This window comes from Aegilops tauschii, chromosome 2 (genome assembly GCF_002575655.3).
Source record: "Aegilops tauschii subsp. strangulata cultivar AL8/78 chromosome 2, Aet v6.0, whole genome shotgun sequence".
Classification (NCBI taxonomy): Eukaryota; Viridiplantae; Streptophyta; class Magnoliopsida; order Poales; family Poaceae; genus Aegilops; species Aegilops tauschii.
In genome coordinates this window covers 640,118,196-640,139,065 of record NC_053036.3, presented here as the reverse complement: position 1 = coordinate 640,139,065, position 20,870 = coordinate 640,118,196, and the positions used below count along the sequence as shown (strand labels likewise).

Here is a 20,870-nt window from a genome sequence, read left to right as displayed (position 1 = left end):
GGGTGGATGGTGCTGGGAAGAACAACGACGCGGTGGGAGTGCCATGGTCTATGATCTGGCCGGCTTGTGGTGGTGCTTACTGTGTGCATTTGCAACCCTTCCGGTTGCGGGGTTGGCATGCTTGAGCAACTCCGGTGGGTGTTGGGTTCTCGTTTGAGGCTGACAACGGCGACGCCCGTGGGCGCCGTTTCCTTTCTGAAGGCGTTGTTTTGGTCCAGATCGGGTTCCCTTCCTCGAGCTCGGGGGAAACCCTCGGTCTGGCCTCCGGACCAGGTGGCGGCGGCGGCATCATGGCGTCGTTTCCTTCTTGAAGGCGTCGTCTTGTTGCTCGAGGAGTCTCACAGGTGTGGCTTGAGCCATGGCCAGCTGCTGCTCTGGGTGTGGGCGTCCTAGGCGCAATGTACGCCATTGCCGGTGCTATCTGGACAACACCTTCCTAAGTCTGCCCAGGCCTTGCCATTCACTTGCCGACTTCCTCTTGGCACAATGGGTGGCGGTACGTTGGTTTTGGTTGGCCTTGGGTCTTGGTCTTGTTGTAGAGGTCTCAGTGTTGGTTGTGACGCAGCTTGGTTGCTCTGAGGCTCGCCTCAGCGCCATCGGCATGAGGTTGGACTAGGGATGCATGTATCATAGCAGGCAGGGTGAGAGTGTGTGATGGGTGTGGCGGCTAATTCTCGGGATTAGCATTGTAAATGGCCGAAAGGCCTTGTATCCGGCTTCTTTGCCGCTCCTTCTTTAATGCGATGATATGCATGCTTGTGCGTATTCGAGAAAACGATTGCATAGATCAAACTTCGATCCATGCATATGCACTTACTAGAGAACCTGATCATTCGCACAAGCAGGCAAATCAAAGGAACCGGTCCATCCGCCTAGGCATATCACGGTTTTGCTATCTGCTCGTGTGAATTTATGTGTGTGTGTGTGTTATTGGTGCTGACTATGTGCGTCCTAACTATGGAGAGGCCGAGTGTATGCTCATGGTGTTTTGTATATCCTTGATGCTTCATTATGAGTTAATAAAGAACGACCTTTTTCGAAAAACAAAGATAACAAAATAGCAAGCCAGAAACTGCATAGATCGTCAGATGCTGCAATATGAACCGCTGGAGTTAGTAGCCCGCTCGCTGTGTCAACAAACAGCAAGGCGTCGATCGAGCACCAGGATCAAAGGTTTCAGTGCAAAGGTCACCGACCACCGTCAGAGATACATATACATGGGATGTACATACACTCGTGTACTAGTTTCACAGGACAAAACTCCGAATTCTGACCGACTGTGTGAATTTAACACAACCTATGTAGAACAATCGCATTTATACGAGATCGCAGATTAGGTGCACCCGCGACGGTTTCCAAGTTCCAAAAGAAAAATCGTGCTCATACTAGCAGATTCAGTTCGAAATTCATAGCAAGAGACCATCTCAGCCCACCCAAACTTTTGCTATGTTACAATGAAGAAAAAGGACGGAAAAAAAGTGATATCTTCACTTCCAAAGTCGGTCAGAAAAAACTAGTTCTCTTGTGCAATGAGGAACTCGCCCAAACTCGTGTGATCCAAAAGCAACAACATAAACAATGGATGATTCAGCATTAAAGCTTAGCTTTTAACTGGGAAAAAAGAACTAGAGGGTTGCAAGCAGCAAACAAGACAACAAGAACATCAGCAGAGCTTCACAATAGATTGAACAGTTGAAGTCCTTCCTTACTACTAAGTACTAAATAACATTGGAAAATAGAAAACATAGGCGATCCATGCCCAATCAATCCCATTCTACTTGCATTATAGTCATAGATAGATGCCATTTTTTTGCCGAGGCACACGTGCAACCATACAAAGAGAACTAAGTTGAAGCATGCTTATATACTAAACTAACTTATGTGCGATGATCGTGACCCGGACTACTAAATGGTCATGATAATATCCTTGGCCGCTTTCATTGTATCCGGCAGTAGCCTAGCAACCAGCTCTTTGAGGACAGATGGACAACTGGTTTTCAGATGCTGGTAGCCATCACTTGCCATCATCGCCTCCAAATTGGTGGGAGAAGCGAGGAACTGTAGACAAGCTTCCTTGAGTCCACTACAGCTATGCTGCTCAGCTAAGGCCAAACTGGTTGCCACCATGTTCACATCAATGTGGTTGCATAACTTGTGCTCACATATCAGTTTCAGCCTCTCGACGTTGTACCTATCCGCTGCCACGAGGAGATGGCCAGCCGTCGTCACATCTAGACGTGCCTCACTTTGGTTGCTAGTCATCTCAAGAGTAGGCAGTGAATCAGTGTATATGAAATAGAGCAAGGACTTGAACACAACAGCTTCCATCTCATGGATTTCAATCGGACTGCCGACTTTCTCCTTCATGGAGCCACAAGGAGCTCCGCCTTGAACACGGATGACCTAGCAGCGAGCATAGAACTATGAGCCATGAACTTCTGACCACCGACATGAAAGGTCACGTCCGCTCCATCCATGCTCTCTAGGAGGTCGCCGATATGCCGGTGCAAGTTGCTTGGAGGAACCACAACAAATTGATGACCCATTGTTTTTTCAACAAGAGTATTCTTGATGACAGTTATATCAAACACCACGTTGAAACAGTCATCTATTACATACATCTCAACAGCAGCCCGCTCAAAGAGGCCGAGAATGGAGGAACCTTGAGTGGGAAGATATGATCATATATGTTAAGATTGAATGGCTCCAAATCGTTTACAACTATAAACGATCGGATTTTCACCTTCACATTCATACTATCTGAATCAAGAACCAGGTGAACAACCATGTAGTAATCACCATCTTCTGCCAAGTCACCGTTTGGGTAAAACCTTACAACCCAGTTGTGCCCTCCGGCACCGAAAGGTGGAGAAGTGACACACTCGCCGCACTTGAGTAGCCTCTTCGCACTTGAGTATCCATATAGCTTCAACACGTACGACCTCCCTTCAGACTCAGCTACAGCAGCAGCTGAAAGCTTGCACTGATCTGCCATCCCGGAGGCCGGCTAGGTGGATGATACGAGTCGGGACTCGGGATTGTGGGTCGATCTCCCGTCCCAAAACCCTGGACCCAGATGGAGGGCCGGGGATGAGTCTCCGGAGCGAAGGCGCTCAAACACCGAGGTTTCTAGGGTTCTGCACCTCCGTTCGACCGCTTCAATGGCGGCGGGAGGGAGAAACGCGGGACCTTCTTCCTCGTGTGTTCAGTGGTCAAGGTTAGGTTGTGTCTCCTCCGTTGGTGACTGAAACAGGCCAAGAAACAAGTTCTTTCTAGGTTGTCTGTTTTCTCTTCTATTCTGTTTTTCTTTACAAAAGTGATTTGTTTGTTTCTTCGGTCATCGTGCAATACTTTTCATTGAAGAAGTAGTAATTCTATAATGTCTTTCGAATCCTACTAGCCAGTATCCTATTGCAATATTTTTTTGCTAAGAAGAATGTCCATGTTGTGGCAATTCCACCCAGAAGGTGGGGCATGGCTATCGTTAGCTCATGTGCCGTAATGTTGGGTTAAGTCTCGCAACGGGACGACTTGGTGGAATTGGGGGGAGAAAGTGATTTTTAGTTCGTAGATTTGGTAGAGGTGGACAGTCAAATGGACTCCATTCTTTGCACATTTCCGAAGATGGGCGTCGTGCGGCTCGTGGATGAATCCTCAATGTGGAATCGATGCCTAGTAGCTTGTATGCACTGCATGTAGATAGGCATACAAGTAGATGGAGCTCAACAATTAGATGAGTGTATGCATACATCGCTAGGCACTGGTATTGCAGGCGATCCACGTAGAATCATACGGTGTGCCTGTGTGGCTAGTATTCCTGCTTATCATATATCTGTGATGAAATTTCCAATGTGGGCGATCAATGCTATCAATTCCCAGATGGCCCACTTCTTTTGGGGGAATTTGGGTGATCAACACAAGTACCATTTGGCCAACTAGGGTTTGATTACTAAGAAAAAGGAATTTGGGGGCTTGGGGATCCCCAACATAAAAGAATTTAATATGGCCTTGCTGGCTTCATGGGGGGAAATATTTTTGTTAATTCTGAGGCAGATTGGAAGAAAATTATCTTGCATAAATATAGAGTGAATTCTCCCAATCTCTTCTGGCAAAAGGTGAAGTGGGCTCAACCTTCTTGAAGAGCATCACTTGGGCCCTGTCTGCGGTCAAAACCTTCTACAGGTGGAAATTGGGGAATGGTGAACTCATTAGTTTCTGGCATGAGACCTGGGCAGGGGATTGTTCCCTTAAGGTGCAATTCTGTGACCTATTTAACATATGTAATCAGACTGATTGCACTGTGGCCCAAGTGTGGGATGACAGTGATCTGAAAATGACTTTTAGAAGGTGTGTTGATCAGGCTGGTATGGATCTCTGGAACAACTAATTACTTTCATTAAACAATACCCCCTGGTAGATGATACTGACACACCATCTAGGCCTTAGAGCCTAATGGTGTATACTCAGTAAAATCCTTTTATTCTCAGATTAATTTTGGTGGGATAGCTTCTGCTATCGGTGACAAGCCGTGGAAAATTTTATGCCCACAGAAAATCCATGTCTTTCTTTGGTTATGTGCATATAATAAGATTCTTACTAGGGACAACCTAGCAAAAAGGAGGGAAGTAGACGATCTCTCTTGTTTATTTTGTGCTGAAAATGAAACTGTCCATCATATTTTGTTTGACTGTGTGGTGGCCCGTCAAGTATTGGGTTTTATCTCAGAATTCTTTGAAATTGACAGGATTTCTAGCTTTGAGAATATTTTTGCCTTCTGGCATTCACATAAGAGGAATGCTGTGTTGAATTTGGTGATATCTGCTGCTTTGTGGAGCCTGTGGAGATTGAGAAATGATTTCTGTTTTCAGGGGCGCAAATAGAAAAATGTGAAATGCATTCTTGCCAAGCTAAGCTGCTATCTGCACCAATGAAAGGTTCTCTGCGACGATGCACAAACAACACTGCTGCAGCGCTGCATCCTCCTTTTGGAGAAGCGACGTGGACAACTTCTTCGGATTGCGTGGAGATGATCAAAGAGGAGGCCAGTTGAGTAAGGAGGAAAAAGGACGAGTCCTGTTCCCGGACAAGATCTATATGCTGCTTGTTTTTCCTTTTCTCATTTGGGCTCTGTAATAAAAATCTGAAAAAGTGGGTTATGTTTTAGAACCTATCTGGGATGATGACATAACTTTTGCTCTTGGTCATGTTGGCTGTAGGAGTTTCAGCCGTAGTTTCGTTTTAGCAGGTTTTCGTAGTTGGTTCTGATAACTAGTTGTATTGGTTGTTTTTTTGCTTCATTCTACTCCCTCCATCCTGAATTACTTGTCGTAGAAATGGATGTATATAGACATATTTCAGTTCTCACTAGTAGAAAAAGGGCCTTTAGTCCCGGTTCATAAGGGCCTTTAGTCCAGGTTCCAGAACAGGGACTAAAGGGTCGTTACTAAAGCCTCCCCCTTTAGCCTCCTCCTTTACTAAGGCTCTCCACGTGGCCGCTGCCTGGAGGTCCACCTTTAGTCCCGGTTGATAACACCAACCGGTACTGAAGGAAATTTTATGATTTTCTTTTGAATTTTTTTGAATTTTTTTAACCTCTAATCTCTAATCACCCCTCATCACAGCTCAATTTAACCTCTAATCTCTAATCACCCCTCATCATTCCAAAAGAGATCGTAGGCGGTCAGATTTAACAGAAGTTAAAAAAAACCAGATTTAACAAAAGTTAACAAAAGTTAAAAAAAACCAGAAATTTGAGCATAACTTTTTTTCCTTTTAGAATTTGAGGATTCTAAAAATTTACAAACAGGCCGTAGGCGGTCAAAATCGGATGCGGATTTTCGTGCTGAACATTTTGATATATTATACGTTTTTTCCTGACATCGTATGCAAAAGTTATAGCCGTTTTACATTTTCCCTACACTTTTTGCAAAACATGTCCAAATTTAAGTTTTTAAATTTTCCTAACTAGTACGTGTAGTAACATAACTTCATCTGGAAGGATTTTAATTTTTGAAGTTTTTTTTATCATTTTCTTTTGCTTTTTACAAAACTGAAAAGGCAATCCACCCGCGGGGGGGGGGGGGGGGGGGGGGGTAGAGTTCTAAAATGGAAACTTTAGTACCAGTTCGTGCCATGAACCGGTACTAATGCCTCAAACCCCATTAGTACCGGTTGGTGGCTCGAACCGGGACTAAAGGTCTAACCTTTAGTACCGGTTGGTGCCACGAACCGGTACTAATGGCCATCGCACCCGTTAGTCCCAGTTCGTGGCACCAACCGGGACTAATGCCTGTACGGTGCTCTAGCCGCTCGAACCGGGACTAATGCTCACATTAGTCCCGGTTCGTAATGCAACCGGGATTAATGCTCTTTTCTGGCCGAACCAAAGCCCTGTTTTCTACTAGTGTCTAGATACATCCATTTCTATCCATTTACGCGACATGTAATTTCGGACGGAGGGAGTATAAAAATGGGGCAGGGGAAACCCCTTTCGTTCATAAAAAATAGCAACGTGCTTGGGACCTTTTTTTTGCAGAGAATTTAGAGCTTTATTCAAAAGAAGGGCGTTCGCTGGTAGAAACAGGGATACACACGGCGACGATGCCGGCCCTAGCCGTGCCGCCTCCGCCTTGCTCCCGCGCGATAATACAATTCTTCGGGTCATCATGCCCTGGGTGGTGGTGGCCTGAACCTGAATCGCTAGCGATGCATACACGGCTACTGTACTGGGAATTAGGCATGGCAAGTTTGTTCGTTTGTTTGCATGCATCTGCATACGGCCACTATTGGTGTTGGGTGGTGGTGACCTGACCCTGAATCCCCAGCGTCCAGCGCTTGCTTCGCCCATCCTTCGCCACTGCTGCTAGCCGTAGCCGGATACTCCAAATTGACATCGCTCTCTCTAGCTCTCCAAGTGGCATCAATATACCAAACCGAGTGAGTGAGCAACGACCTTTCGGCTCACCGCCCTGCTGCTCAAAAGGACGATGCTTCCAAAGTGTAAGGCCAACTCCACCGCGCGACCCCATCTTGTCCGCACGCGTTTGTTTGGGGTAAAACGGACGAACCAGATGGCTCAGCGCGCGGGCGGAAACGGACTTTTGTCCGTTTTGTGTCCGCTTTCGACCCATCCCCGGCCCAAGTTTGCGCCGCTTTTATGGTGAAACGAACAGCGCGCGGATGCGCGGGCCGTCTGCGCGTGTCCTCCCCTGGCCCGCCCGTCGGTGGCACAGGGGCGCCTTTTTCTATCCGCCACCCTCCCTCCCTTCGGCCGCACGCCCTCAATTCTTCTCCACCTTTCCCCACTCTTCCCTCGCCGCCGCCGCTGCTGCCATTGTAACTGTGCTGCTCGGACGCGCGCTCGCCCCGCCCCTCCCCCTCGGCACCCCCTAGCTACCCAACCACGGCCACCTGTTTTGCGCACCCGCCGGCCGGATTTGGACCGGATCCGGTCGGTCTTGAGCTCGCCCGGCTGTGGGAGGCCGCGCCACGCCATGGACTGGCCGGACACCGGGCCGGAAGGCCATGGCAGGGCCGCAAGGCCACATGCAGGCAGTGGCTCCTGCTCTAGCCGCTCGGATCTACACCGTCGGTGGTCCGCCGGCAGATAGACGAATGGCGGTCGGCCGGGCTCGGTGCTAGCCCAAAAGCTCGTCGGCGCACCGTTGCCGCTCATTAAGTGCGACCAGTGTGTAAAGAAGGTCGTGCTCCGCGTGTCTACAACGCCGGAACATCCTGAATGGGTGTTCATCAAGTGCTTAAACGATGTGGTATGCACTTTTTTTAGCTTCGGTTTGTGCTCTAGATTTGACTAGTTGTGCTAACTTCAAATTTTGTTGTGTAGAATGGATGCAAGTTTTGGTATTGGGAAGAAGAGTACATCGATATATTGATAGGGCGCAATTTAGTAGATGTTCATGCACTTTTAGCTAGCATAGAGGCTGTAGATGAGACAAGTGCACTTGTTGCTAGATTAGAGACTAGACACAAGACTAGATGCGAGGAAGCAACCTCTACTTCTTTAGGCTCGAAGAAGAAGAAAGAAACACGCAAGATGGAGGCGGCTTCTCCACAGATCAACAATGAATGCATCGAGAAGGCACTAATCCAACTTACTGGAGCAGTTATGGAAGTTGGATATCTTCTAAAATGTATTCTTGTGGTTCTTGTTTTCTTTGGTCTTGCTTTTCTAGTCAAAATTTGGTGATGTATTCCCATGTACCAAGAATGAATGATGAAAAAAAGTTTAAGGGCTTGCATACAAAAAGTACGCGGACAGGATGTGGCCGGGATGCGTCCGCGCGCTGGGCGCATGGCCACCGCATCCCAGGACAAGCCCGGACACGATCCCATTGCCCTACCCAAACGGACAGAAACCGGATAAAACGGACGTCCGTTTAGGGTCGCGCGGTGGAGTTGGCCTAATGAACAACTATCCAGTATTTCCACCAACACCTGGCCTAGAGGATCATGAATGCTACCCCCAAAAAACTCGTTCTAAGCAACCATGGCATGATTTCCCTTTTTCTTTTCATAGGCTGGCCATTACCATTTTTTCGAAGAAAAAGGGGGTGGCCATTAATGGCAGGCTGCAGGACCAGACTCGTTGCTGGACCAAGGCCTTCACCTTGTTTTGCCCTTATACGCTTTTCAGCCTATCCCTATAGTTATTATGGGTGTAGGAGAACGGCTGTTTGGCTCTCGGCCTCCATGGAGCCTTTTTTTTTTTAAATTCAGAATTCAAACTTTTTGATTTGAAAAAAAATCTAAAAAAATGTGCAAGTATAATGATGTTGTGTGTATATGTGTAAAATTTCAGGATGAAATACATTGAAATGCGACCTGTACAGAAGAGACAAATTCATGGCCTGGGAGGATAAATAGTATCATGTGTTAAAAAAGCCCTAGATTTTTCTTTTTGGCACAGCTCTCATTTCAACGTATTTTGCCCTAAAAATTTACACACATGTGTGTTATGCCTCAATGTATATCTATATTTTTTCAGAATTTTTTGAAACGTAAAAAATATGAAATTTGATGAAATTTGAATTTTTCAAAACCGGGCTCCATGGAGCTCAGCCTCCAAAGGCAATATTCGTGGGTGTAGGCACTAGTTTACTAGATGATGTCCTACGCATTGCTGCGGAAAGATTGTAAAAAATGCATAAATAATGGGTACAAAAACATCTATAAAGAAGGCGATGCAAATATAGGCTTAAAAACAATAGAAAAGAAGAAGCGCAATTACAGTTAAAAGAATGTCATTTCTAACAAAAATTGTAATGGAGAACTACATAGGTATGCAATAATTGCCAACAAATGTATTGTCAATACAAAATCCAATGTAAACAATAAAACAAATTGATCATGTGGCAGCATTACATGCATAGATCAATGCAAAAAGATGCATAGATTAATGCAAAAGGATGCATAGATTAATGCAAAAAGAAATTGATTTATGAATTATATGCATGCCTTGCTTATGTGGCATGATTGCATGAATAGGAAGAATAGGTAATGGGTCGTAACTGTTTAGGAATTGAAGATTCCCTGGGCTACATACCATTCGGCATGTGGTTACACGCCACCTGGGTCGAATGGACCAGGAAATAAATGCTTTCTTTGTTCCTTGCGTTTTCACGTACAAGTGTGTGCGTTAGTGTCATCATCGAGCATGTGCTTCAACGCGGAAGTCATGATACATGAATATGAATTTCATTCTCCGTTATTGACCCATTTGTTCATTAAAAGTTTCATTACAGATCTAAATGTCAGGGAACGGAAGTCGCAGCAAAGCTCCATGCCTAGTGCTGGAAGCTGCAGCCGAGGAGGCTGGGTTCCTTCTATGGAGAGGCTCTTCAAATTTAACTTCGACATGGAGGTATCGAGGAATGGCCATACTGGTGCAGTCATTGTCATTTCATGGAATCAATCAGGATTGTTTCTGGGATATTCGGTGATGATCTTCCAAGACCAATCCTTCGACCCTTAAAACACTAGCATGCAAGGAAGCTTAAGCATTAATGATGGACCTCAATATTCATCGTCTTTTTTCGCGGCTGATTGCCAATCAGTGTTTAAGGACAGGAAAGAGCTGGTGGACTGAACAGAGCCATTGTGATGGAGATTAACGCTAGAAAGGGAGATTTTCATGCATGCCAATTTATCCATGAACAGAGAAGTAGTAACCATAAAGCTCATAATTTAGATAGATCTGCTCTTTCTTCCCAGTGATGCTAGCCCAATCTTGGACAAATATCGGGGATGGGGATCGCCCCCTGTTGATTTGGTTTCTCCAGATTTCTATCATAAGCGACGGATGGCTACTGCGACAACATCAACGAGAAGTTTCTCTCTACAAGTATATGTGTGTGATACAAGTATTGCTCTTCCCATCTTCGCTCTCTCCTCCCGTGATGCAATGAAGACCAAGGATTACCCAATCATACAATATGCAGATAATACAGAACTTGTTGTAAATGCCGATGCCCAACAACTCACTCACATAAAAAACCTCATGTTACACTTTGCTGCATACACTGGTCTAAAAGTGGATTATTCCAAATCCATAATGATTCCCATCAATACCCCTCCTGCTAAGATGAACTCCTTGTCAAACCTGGTTGGCTGCAAGATAGGAACTTTACCACACACTTATCTTGGACTACCCTCGGCACATCCAAGCCCAGAATAGAAGACTATGCCCCCATGTTGCAGACAATTGAAAACAGACTGCTTAGCTACTCCACTCTCCTATCCACTGGTGACAAACTGACCCTGATCAAGTATGTCTTCTCTAGCATGCCTATTTTCTTCATGTGCACCCTGGTGATCTCAAAAACAGCGGTGAAACAAATCAACATTTACCTAAAAGGCTAAAACAATGCTTTTGGAGAAAATATGGTACACTTGACACATGGCCATCACTTATTACTTGGGAGAAGGTATGCATGCCTAAGGACCAAGGGGGACTGGGAGTATAGGACATCGAGACTCACAATCAAGATCTCCTTATGAAATTTCTGCATAAATTCATTAACAAGGAGGACATCCGATGGGCTAACATTATCTGGGAAGCCTATTATCAAACTTCTCTAGGGAACAGGAGGGTTGGCTCATTTTGGTGGAGATCTGCCACCAAACTGCTACCTAGATTTAAGCAAAATGCCATTTGTCAGGCAGGCACAGGAAACACAACTTTGTTCTAGGCTGATAATTGGTCTGGACAGCCGCTCCAGCTCACTTATCCTGAATTATACTCATTTGCTATCAACAGAGATATCTCATCGTCTAAGGTTCTGGAAGACACAGTTACCAACCATCTCTTCAATAGGCCTTTATCACTCCAAGCATACCAGCAATTCAATGCTCTGAATGATCTAATTGGCAACAGATCAGTTATAGATGAACAAGACAGATGAACATATGTGGGGAACATAAAAAATTACTCACCTATGAAGATGTATAAAGCACTGATGGGAACAAGCATCACTCATCACTTATTCAAACTCCTATGGAGCACCTCATGCAGACTCAGACACAAGATATTCTTCTGGATGTTACTTCATGACAGGTTGAATATTAGAAACATGTTGTCCCGCAAAAGCGTGTATCTAGAAGATTAAAATTGTACTCTTTTCTCGCACAAGACTGAGGAAACTCTTATGCATCTTTTTTGGGACTACCCTTTTTGCCCCCAGATGTTGGGATTTCCTATTTCATGGGAAGCCTAGAGGCATTTCAGCCTATGATGAGATCACCCTTGCACTGCCCCACCTCGCTGGTGAAACCGCATTGGACATCATCATATCTGCCTGCTGGAGTATATGGTGAGTGAGGAATGGCAAAATCTTCAGATCAGCAGGACCTCTCGTTAACACCTGGAAATACTATCTCCGAGAATGTCTATGGGCAGCAAAACAAAGTAAATCTAACAGGATTAGAAATTGGGTAGCCCAGTACCTGGATCAGGAATAATCTTGTGATTTTTTATGTTTCCTAGACGGGCATTGATTAACTGTTGTATTTGGAATACTTTCTATTTAGTTTTTTGACTAATAAATACCGTAAAACGATTGTTCTACGGTTTCGGCTCAAACAAAAAAATGGCGGAGTCAATTCAGAAGGATTTTTCTTTGGGGCTTAGATATATACTTCTAAGTTTTGTAAAGGTCTTATCTATAATAGTGGGGTTCAACACTCTTAGATATGGATTTTTTACTTGTTTTTTCTTAATTAATATAATACAGTTATTAGTTCAAAAAAAAGTGTTTTTATTATCTAATCTAAAATAACTTGAAAGAAGCTTAGAGGGTTTGAGAGGGAAGCCGCCATAGGGGTTTTTTTAGGGTATTCATCGACAACGTTCTGCGAACGGTGCGATACCGTTGAGAATAAAAATACTACTCCCTCCGTCCCAAAATAAGTGTCTCAACTTTGTACTAGCTCTAGTACAAATTTGCACTAAGCTCAGGACACTTATTATGGGACGGAGGGAGTATGATTCTTCTCCTATTGTGACTGTCTTCTCGGATGGTGAGTCCGTGTCTCTATAGGTTTTGTGTGCTCAACCCTTATGGATTTTAGGTGCATGTCCTCGCAAATTCATTCATACGGATCTGGTTAGTTTGTGTTCGTCCTTTTTTCTTGATTTTGGTGGTGTGATTCATTGTGACTTTAAAGACCTTTTTTTTGCGAGTTGTAGAAAGACTTTTTGGTTCGATGACCTATATCTCCAGGGGATCTGGTTTTGGATGGGCGATTCAAGAGGTTTCTAAAACCTATGAAAGTACGTAGTCAATTAGTGCAGGTGCACGAATCTCTACTCCTAATGTCTCAGTTGGTAGTCTCCGTTCCGGGTTTATTTTCGTCGCACCTACAACGGTTTATTTTCGTCCTTCCTCCCACCTCCCACGTAGTTTCCTCCACGCCAAAAAAATCGAACCAACCAATGTTACGAGGGAGCGATGCCTCCAGGTACTCCCCTCCACGCCAAAAAAAGGACGAAAATAAACCGACGAAAGAAAACCAGCGAAAAAAAAACCCGTCTTGGACTGGCAACGTGCGAATGAGCGAGCGAGCGGGCGAAGCCTCCAGGTGCCCTCGAGCGACACCACACCAGATCCCCTCGCCGTTGCCCTCGCCCTCGCAGCCGCCGCCGATCCCCTCCCCCATCTTCCTCCCTCAAACGCTAACCCGTCTCCGCACCGCGACCACCACCGCCCGTCGTGGCCGCCCCCGCCACCTCCCGCCGCGGCCGCCGCCCCAGCTCCAGCCGTGGCCATCGCGCCCAGATCCAGCCGCGGCCGCCGCCCCCACGTCCCACCGCGGCCGCTGCCCTGCGCGCCAACGACCCCTTCCCCCGCCGCCGCACCACAGGTCCACTTCGCCATGAGCTCCAGCGCCGACCATCCCGCCGCTGCTCGTGTCCCCTCTTCCGTCAGCTCCACTTCACCGGAACCGTAAGTCCATATGAGTATGCGTAGCAGGTTCATCAGATCCTCCTGACATGTTCTTCCTTCTCCAAAAATATTTTCTTTTATGTTTAATTCTTCGTCATATGATCATTTCCTATTACCCCAGTGCCTTTCGCTTGAATTCTTGCTGATGTTGGTTGTAGCTTCTAACGGCTTCGCCTGCGTGCCTACGTAAATTTGTACTGAGCGATGCTATTTTGAAAGAAAAAAAACTGAATAAACTACAACCCATCAGACGAGGAAAGGCTGATTCTGCCAATTCAAGTTGGATGTCTGGCTAGGTGTCTTGTGCAGACTTGACATAGGCTATGTTGGACACTAGCAAGTGTTCCCAATCACATCTTAAAGAAATTCAAGTTCGATGCAGGAAATGTTTGCTCTTTCAAAATCAATGTATTTGTGAGTACCAAGCTGAATAAGGTTTATTATGCATGCTGAATAAGGTACTGAAATGATCTGAATTTCAAACTCTGTTTTCTTTGCTTGCTTGGTAGTACAGTCTGCAGTACATAACACATCTCATTTCTTCTGTTATAGTTACATTTTTCAGAAACTTGAGGTTCTAAGGGCTGCTTTATAAAAGCTTTGTACCAAATTTACTGAATTAGAAATAACAGTTGATAGAGCTGGTATGTTAATCTCATAGCCCTGACGTTGAAAATTTTCTGCTTTTGTACTGTATATGCACACTTACCTTCCTGCAACTGTATGTACATCCTCTGTAAGGAAATATAGGAGCGTTTAGAATACTAAAGTAGTGATCTAAATGCTCTTATATTTCTTTACAGAGGGATATTATTAACTAGCCAATTGCTTTCATTTAATTATCATTATTCTGGAACATGTTGCTCACTTGATATTAAACATTTTAATTAGAATAAGCTATCCAAGGAGGTTTTATTAGGAAAATTTAGTTTATGTGACTTTTTTTATTTGAACAAGCATACGCATCTCCATTTTTTCATTTTTAGTTTTTTATTTATATAGTTGGAACATTAGTTTGATGTGAGTTTCAGCTACCTGCTTGTTATTGAAACTGCAAGAACTCGCTAGCTTTTGTCAAAAGAAATGGAATGTGATGGAAGTAAAAGAAGATAAGGTGTTTTTCTTGATCCTTGTGTTTGATTTTAGGGTGTGTGTGTGTGTGCCTAATCACTGTAAATAGTAAATACTCTACAGTTATGACAGCGAAATCCTTGTGAATATGGACAGATGGAGATGTATGAACGGGCAATTCTTGCAGTTAATTATTGTCAGTTTGCGATTTCAAAATACAATGACCCAGATGTCATCAGAAGATAGCAATTTAATACCGATACTATTCTGATGAAGTTATTTTAATATATTTTTATAGTGTCTTGACTTTTGTTAACTACCGCATTTTAGGCTGTATGTGTATAGGAATACATACATGGCAAGAAGGGATTATACAATACCTAGGACCTGAGCAGGAATGCTTGATGAAATGCTTTATAATATTTTAGCACTGTTTTTCGGCAGTCCTTGTGGTAGGAAAGTGATCCATTCTTCAAAAACTCATCTACTACTACTCACCTTGTATAATTTTTTATTCTGCTGCATATTTGGTTTTATCATAAAATGAATGGATTATTCTGAAATACAGTGTAACGCCCCCCCTATCAAAGATTATTATTTGAGCATTTATTTATTATTATTCTTTTGCCTCTTGCTATTGCTTGCTAAAGGCACATGCATACACGAATCTTTCCTCGTGCCATTGTTTCTTCTGCAAGCACCTAGCACTGTAATTTCATGAATCAAGTAAGGTTCTGCTATTTGGCCCAAAGAATTATCTGATGATACATTTCCCCTTTCCTTGCTATAGTTCCTTTCAGTCAGCTAAACGTCAATATGTTGGATGATGTTGTGGAGAGGGCCACCGAGAGGGGGTTTGCATTGCCAAAGTCGAAGGTGGCCATCACCTTGACCTGCCTGGACCTCTTGACCTTTAACAACACTCAAATAGGAAACACATGTTGGAGGAGGAGATCACAAGCTAATTGTAAGCATCAACTATTTGTTAGCTATCAATCTTTGAGCATATATACTTTATATCTTAAACCATTATGCATGAGCTTTTTAGGATGATTTGGATGAGTGGATCAGAGGACGACATGAGCAGGTATTTCCATTTGATCATACCCAAAATGATAATGTATACACTAACTTAAGATGATGGCTCTTCTACTCTGCTAACATAACATGCATGTGCTTGTGTGGAGTGCCTGCAAAATTAATAGCTCAAGTCTCTCAACACGCGGATGGATGATGTTGTGGAGAGGGCCATCGAGAGGGGGTTTGCATTGCCAAAGTTGAAGGTGGCCATCGCCTTGACCTGCCTGGACCTCCCGACCTTTCACAACGCTCAAACAGGAAACACATGTTGGAGGAGGAGACCACAAGCTAATTTTAAGCATCAACTATTTGTTAGCTATCAATCTCGTCCTCTGAGCATATATACTTTATTTCTTAACCAATTATGCATGAGCTTTGTAGGATGATTTGGATGAGTGGATCAGAGGACGACATTGAAGGAAATATGCCCTAGAGGCAATAATAAAGTTATTATTTATTTCCTTATATCATGATAAATATTTATTATTCATGCTAGAATTGTATTAACTGGAAACATAATACTTGTGTGAATACATAGACAAACAGAGTGTCACTAGTATGCCTCTAATTGACTAGCTCGTTGATCAAAGATGGCTATGTCTCCTAGCCATTGACATGAATTGTCATTTGATTAACGGGATCACATCATTAGGAGAATGATGTGATTGACTTGACCCATTTCGTTAGCTTAGCACTCGATCGTTTAGTATGTTGCTATTGCTTTCTTCATGACTTATACATGTTCCTATGACTATGAGATTATGCAACTCCCGTTTACCGGAGGAACACTTTGTGTGCTACCAAACGTCACAACGTAACTGGGTGATTATAAAGGTGCTCTACAGGTGTCTCCGAAGGTACTTGTTGGGTTGGCGTATTTCGAGATTAGGATTTGTCACTCCGATTGTCGGAGAGGTATCTCTGGGCCCTCTCGGTAATGCACATCACTTAAGCCTTGCAAGCATTGCAACTAATGAGTTTGTTGCGAGATGATGTATTACGGAACGAGTAAAGAGACTTGCCGGAAACGAGATTGAACTAGGTATTGAGATACCGACGATCGAATCTCGGGCAAGTAACATACCGATGACAAAGGGAACAACGTATGTTGTTATGCGGTCAGACCGATAAAGATCTTCGTAGAATATGTGGGAGCCAATATGAGCATCCAGGTTCCGCTATTGGTTATTGAACGGAGACGTGTCTCGGTCATGTCTACATAGTTCTCGAACCCGTAGGGTCCGCACGCTTAACGTTTCGATGATAGTTATATTATGAGTTTATATGTTTTGATGTACCGAAGGTTGTTCGGAGTCACGAATGTGATCACGGACATGACGAGGAGTCTCGAAATGGTCGAGACATAAAGATTGATATATTGGAAGCCTATGTTTGGATATCGGAAGTGTTCCGGGTGAAACCGGGATTTTACCGGAGTACCGGGAGGTTACCGGAACCCCCCGGCAACATAATGGGCCTTAGTGGGCCTAGGTGGAAGAGAGGAGAGGCGGCTAGGGCTGGGCCGCGCCCCCCTCCCCCTAGTCCGAATAGGACAAGAAGAAGGGGGCGGCGCCCCCCTTCCTTCTTCTCCCTCTCCTCTTTCCCCCCTCCCAAGTCCTAATCCAACTAGGAAAAGGGGAGGAGTCCTACTCCCGGTGGGAGTAGGACTCCTCCTGGCGCACCCCAAGGCTGGCCGCACCTACCCCCTTTGATCCTTTATATACGTGGGCAAGGGGGCACCCCATAGACACAACAATTGATCATTGATCTCTTAGCCGTGTGCGGTGCCCCCCTCCACCATATTACACCTCGATAATATCGTAGCGGTGCTTAGGCGAAGCCCTGCGTCGGTAGAACATCATCATCGTCACCACGCCGTCGTGCTGAAGAAACTCTCCCTCAACACTCGGCTGGATCGGAGTTCGAGGGACGTCATCCAGCTGAACGTGTGCTGAACTCGGAGGTGCCGTGCGTTCGGTACTTGATCGGTCGGATCATGAAGACGTACGACTACATCAACCACGTTGTGTTAACGCTTCCGCTTTCGGTCTACGAGGGTACGTGGACAACACTCTCCCCTCTCGTTGCTATGCATCACCATGATCTTGCGTGTGCGTAGGAATTTTTTTGAAATTACTACGTTCCCCAACAGTGGCATCCGAGCCTGGTTTTATGCGTTGATGTTATATGCACGAGTAGAACACAAATGAGTTGTGGGCGATATAAGTCATACTGCTTACCAGCATGTCATACTTTGGTTCGGCGGTATTGTTGGATGAAGCGGCCCAGACCGACATTACGCGTACGCTTACGCGAGACTGGTTCTTCCGACGTGCTTTGCACAGAGGTGGCTGGCGGGTGTCAGTTTCTCCAACTTTAGTTGAACCGAGTGTGGCTACGCCCGGTCCTTGCGAAGGTTAAAACAGCACCAACTTGACAAACTATCGTTGTGGTTTTGATGCGTAGGTAAGAACGGTTCTTGCTCAGCCCGTAGCAGCCACGTAAAACTTGCAACAACAAAGTAGAGGACGTCTAACTTGTTTTTGTAGGGCATGTTGTGATGTGATATGGTCAAGGCATGATGCTATATTTTATTGTATGAGATGATCATGTTTTGTAACCAAGTTATCGGCAACTGGCAGGAGCCACATGGTTGTCGCTTTATTGTATGCAATGCAATCGCCATGTAATTACTTTACTTTATCACTAAGCGGTAGCGATAGTCGTAGAAGAAATAGTTGGCGAGACGACAACGATGCTACGATGGAGATCAAGGTGTCGCGCCGGTGACGATGGGGATCATGACGGTGCTTCGGAGATGGAGATCACAAGCACAAGATGATGATGACCATATCATATCACTTATATTGATTGCATGTGATGTTTATCTATTATGCATCTTATCTTGCTTTGATTGACGGTAGCATTATAAGATGATCTCTCACTAAATTTCAAGATAAAAGTGCTCTCCCTGAGTATGCACCATTGCCAAAGTTCGTCGTGCCCAGACACCACGTGATGATCGGGTGAGATAAGCTCTACGTCCATCTACAACGGGTGCAAGCCAGTTTTGCACACGGAGAATACTCAGGTTAAACTTGACGAGCCTAGCATATGCAGATATGGCCTCGGAACACTGAGACCGAAAGGTCGAGCGTGAATCATATAATAGATATGATCAACATAGTGATGTTCACCATTGAAAACTACTCCATTTCACGTGATGATCGGTTATGGTTTAGTTGATTTGGATCACGTGATCACTTAGATGATTAGAGGGATGTCTATCTAAGTGGGAGTTCTTAAGTAATATGATTAATTGAACTTAAATTTATCATGAACTTAGTACCTGATAGTATCTTGCTTGTCTATATTGATTGTAGATAGATGGCCCGTGCTGTTGTTCCGTTGAATTTTAATGCGTTCCTTGAGAAAGCAAAGTTGAAAGATGATGGTAGCAATTACACGGACTGGGTCCGTAACTTGAGGATTATCCTCATTGCTGCACAGAAGAATTACGTCCTGGAAGCACCGCTGGGTGCCAGGCCTGCTGCAGGAGCAACACCAGATGTTATGAACGTCTGGCAGAGCAAAGCTGATGACTACTCGATAGTTCAGTGTGCCATGCTTTACGGCTTAGAACCGGGTCTTCAACGACGTTTTGAACGTCATGGAGCATATGAGATGTTCCAGGAGTTGAAGTTAATATTTCAAGCAAATGCCCGGATTGAGAGATATGAAGTCTCCAATAAGTTCTACAGCAGCAAGATGGAAGAGAATAGTTCTGTCAGTGAGCATATACTCAAAATGTCTGGGTATAACAATCACTTGATTCAACTGGGAGTTAATCTTCCGGATGATAGCGTCATTGACAGAATTCTTTAATCACTGCCACCAAGCTACAAGAGCTTCGTGATGAACTATAACATGCAAGGGATGGATAAGACGATTCCCGAGCTCTTCGCATGCTAAAGGCTGCAGAGGTAGAAATCAAAAAGAAGCATCAAGTGTTGATGGTCAATAAGACCACTAGTTTCAAGAAAAAGGACAAAGGGAAGAAGAAGGGGAACTTCAAGAAGAACAGCAAGCAAGTTGCTGTTCAGGAGAAGAAACCTAAGTCTGGACCTAAGCCTGAGACTGAGTGCTTCTACTGCAAGCAGACTGGTCACTGGAAGCGGAACTGCCCCAAGTATTTGGCGGATAAAAAGGATGGCAAGGTGAACAAAGGTATATGTGATATACATGTTATTGATGTGTACCTTACTAGAGCTCGCAGTAGCACCTGGGTATTTGATATTGGTTCTGTTGCTAATATTTGCAACTCGAAACAGGGACTATGGATTAAGCGAACACTGGCCAAGGACGAGGTGACGATGCGCGTGGAAAACGGTTCCAAAGTCGATGTGATCGCCGTCGGCACGCTACCTCTACATCTACCTTCGGGATTAGTATTAGACCTAAATAATTGTTATTTGGTGCCAGCGTTGAGCATGAACATTATATCTGGATCTTGTTTGATGCGAGACGGTTATTCATTTAAATCAGAGAATAATGGCTGTTCTATTTATATGAGTAATATCTTTTATGGTCATGCACCCTTAAAGAGTGGTCTATTTTTAATGAATCTCGATAGTAGTGATACACATATTCATAATGTCGAAGCCAAAAGATGCAGAGTTGATAATGATAGTGCAACTTATTTGTGGCACTGCCGTTTAGGTCATATCGGTGTAAAGCGCATGAAGAAACTCCATACTGATGGACTTTTGGAATCACTTGATTATGAATCACTTGGTACTTGCGAACCGTGCCTCATGGGCAAGATGACTAAAACGCCGTTCTCCGGAACTACGGAGAGAGCACAGATTTGTTGGAAATCATACATACAGATGTATGTGGTCCGATGAATATTGAGGCTCGTGGCGGATATCGTTATTTTCTCACCTTCACAGATGATTTGAGCAGATATGGGTATATCTACTTAATGAAACATAAGTCTGAAACATTTGAAAAGTTCAAAGAATTTCAGAGTGAAGTTGAAAATCATCGTAACAAGAAAATAAAGTTTCTACGATCAGATCATGGAGGAGAATATTTGAGTTACGAGTTTGGTCTACATTTGAAACAATGCGGAATAGTTTCACAACTCACGCCACCCGGAACACCACAACGTAATGGTGTGTCCGAACGTCGTAATCGTACTTTACTAGATATGGTGCGATCTATGATGTCTCTTACTGATTTACCGCTATCGTTTTG

The 20,870-nt window shown here is 44.4% G+C and overlaps 1 pseudogene; it reads right to left on the bottom strand.

The window, feature by feature from the left end:
• Positions 1–1,831: 1,831 nt before the first annotated feature.
• LOC109782536 (BTB/POZ and MATH domain-containing protein 2-like) lies at positions 1,832–2,995 on the bottom strand (annotated as a pseudogene).
• Between the last annotated feature and the right edge of the window lie 17,875 nt (positions 2,996–20,870).